Here is a 3,057-nt window from a genome sequence, read left to right as displayed (position 1 = left end):
ACCCACTACAATCTGTAATATAAAGTTGTCAAGCCTTCAAATCACTATCTACTATTTAAAACGCCACTAGGCTTTTCAATTTCCAGTCAAATGAGCCCTTTTAGAAACGACAACAATTTCTATAAGCACCTTATATGCCCCCAGGGTGTAAATTAGAACCCTTACCTTTAGGTCTGTTAGGGTGGTTGTCATCCTCTAAACCAAATTTTCAGAACTTTCAACTACGTTAAACAAAGTGGCTATCTCAAAATTTTGATTGGATGTGTTTGGGGAAATGGTGGGCGTGAGAGGGGTGTTAGTCGCTCTTCAATCACTTTCAACTAATAAAAATGGCCCTAGCCATTTCAATGTCCAAACAAATGTGCCCTTTTTAATTTTCTACGACAAAACTTTCAATAACAATCTTAAATGCTTCAGGGCATAACTTAAAAACCTTGCCCTGAGTGCTGAGGGGGGGAAGGTGTCATTATAAAAGACCTAATTTCCAGAAATTTTTACTACGGTGAGCAAAAGGGCTATCTGAAAATTTTGATTGGATGTGTTTGGAGGAATGGTGGGTGTTATAATAAAGAACGAACATTTTACCGATTATCTACTAATCATATATGACGTAATAAGTGACACGACGTAATATCTAAAACCTATTGTGTACTAATAACCATATATGAATTAATTACCGACGTGACGTAAAAATTGAAAAATTTTATTTTATTTTCGTTTTTAGTTCAGATTCGCTAAAGTTATAAACTGCAAAAATATTTATGGTGTCTGAATAATAGTTTTATTCTTTTAATTTAGACTAGAAAAATACCTGAAAATTTAAAATTTAGTTTAATTTTTTGTTAGGTTCTTGATACTTCATACGTGACATAAACATTCAACTAAATTTTCTAAATGAAAATGGCTTTAAAGAATCTTGTCGGACAAAAAATTATGAACGAAGTACTCAAAAGTAAACAGAATGACACAGATTGGAGAGTTCTTGTTGTTTATCGGCTTTCAATGAGAATGGTGTCTGCCTGCTGTAAAATGCAGGAAATTTTCTCAGAAGGAATCACAATTGTTGAGGATATAAACAAAAGTAGGGAGCCACGTCATTTGGAAGTGGTTTATCTTTTGACTCCTACAAACGATTCTATAAAACCTCTCATCGCAGATTTTGGATGTCCAGGGAGAACTCAGTTCAAGGCTGCTCATGTATATTTTACTGAAGCCTGGCCAGAAGAGCTCTTTAACGAACTTTGCAAGCACATCTCTGGAAAGTATATAAAAACTTTGAAAGAAATCAACATTGCTTTCCTTCCATATGAAAGTCAGGTCTTTTCACTTGATTTTCCTGATGGTTTCCAATGTTACTATAATCAAAACAAAGCCTCGCAAAGGACTGCTGCAATGGAAAGAATGGCAGAGAAAATTGCCACCCTTTGTGCTACATTAGGGGAATATCCTGCTTTGAGATATCGAGCTGATAAAGAGAGAAATATTGAATTCGCCAAAATTGTTCAGCACAAGCTTGATGGTTACAAAGCAGATGAGCCTACAATGGGAGATGGCCCTGAGAAGTCCCGTTCACAACTTTTAATCATTGATCGTGGGGTTGATGGCGTGGCGTCTCACCTCTGTTGCATGAACTCACATTTCAAGCCATGGCATATGATTTGCTTCCCATTGAAAATGATGTCTACAAGTACTTGAATTCAGGTGTGGAAAAAGATGTCCTTCTTGATGAAAATGATGACCAGTGAAAAGAACTACGGCATCAGCACATTGCAGTAGTTTCGCAAAACATTACGAAGAACTTGAAGACCTTTGTTGATTCAAAGAAGAGTCTGACTGCTGGTGACAAGTCATCAATTCGTGATCTATCTATGATGATCAAGAAAATGCCACAGTATCAAAAGGAGCTAAGTAACTACTCTTCACTCCAGAATCTAGCTGAAGACTGTATGAATAAATACGAGAGTGACGTCCGTCTTCTTTGTAAAGTTGAACAGGACTTGGCAATGGGTGTTGACGCTGAAGGAGAGAAAGTCAAAGATCCAATGCGACTAATTGTTCCTTTGCTTCTTGAAGAAAATGTTTCTCCCATGGACAAGATTCGTATAATTCTCCTCTACATTTTGTCGAAAAACGGAATATCTGGAGAAAATCTGACTAAACTTATTCAACATGCGGCAATACCAGACCCTGAACGACCCATCATCACCAACATGACAAACCTTGGGTTCTGTGTCATCAATGAGGGAGGTCGTAGAAAGCAGTGGTGTCCAAATCGCAAGGAAAGAGAGCAGACTTACCAGATGTCCCGTTGGACTCCTATTATCAAGGATGTTATGGAGGATGCCATTGATGATAAACTTGATGGAGAGCATTTTCCTTATCTTGCTGGACGAGCTGCATCGACTGGTGCTAGAGGAATACCCACCAGTGCTCGTTATGGACAGTGGCATAAGGACAGATCACAGCAAAATATGAAAAACGTTCCACGGCTGATAGTTTTCATCGTTGGCGGTGCCACATTTTCATAGATTCGTTGTGCTTACGAAGTTACGAAAGCTATTAATACTTGGGAAGTTATCATTGGATCCACCCACATAATAAGCCCAGAAGAACTTTTGAAGGATCTAAAGCAGCTGTCTGAATAGAAAATATTCAAGGCATTGCTGGCCGATGCTGTGCCAATAGGAGCCACAGATGAATATAGCACTGTTATATGACTAATTTGGAACCGGTTATTGTTTTCTAATTATAACTTATCCAAATAAAGCAATAGTAATTGACAAAAAAAAAAAAAAAAAAAAAAAAAAAAAAAAAAAAAAAATGGCGTTGCGATATCAAGATAGCGTAACGAAAGATGCAGCCGTGATTACAGCTGTGAAATTTTTTACGAGGGAGATTCTTCGCAAAAACCATGAACAACTGAACGAGATAGCAGACAGTTTTGGTGAGCAGTATGTGAAAGAAAGGCATAGTCAAGCTTCGAGAGAAACGCTAGCCAGTGATATGCATGATACTGTGAAACTATTGAGCTCTGTAACTGAGTTTAAGACACGATTC

The 3,057-nt window shown here is 37.7% G+C and overlaps 1 pseudogene; it reads left to right on the top strand.

Moving 5' to 3' along the window:
• Positions 1 to 900: 900 nt before the first annotated feature.
• On the top strand, positions 901 to 2,768 carry LOC148947471 (protein ROP pseudogene; annotated as a pseudogene).
• The last annotated feature ends 289 nt before the right edge of the window (positions 2,769 to 3,057 follow it).

This window comes from Artemia sp. Qi Xiang Cuo, chromosome 10 (assembly GCF_049724085.1).
Source record: "Artemia sp. Qi Xiang Cuo chromosome 10, ASM4972408v1, whole genome shotgun sequence".
Lineage (NCBI taxonomy): Eukaryota > Metazoa > Arthropoda > Branchiopoda > Anostraca > Artemiidae > Artemia > Artemia sp. Qi Xiang Cuo.
The sequence above is the reverse complement of the archived record's forward strand: the minus strand, read 5'-3'. Positions and strand labels throughout refer to the sequence as shown.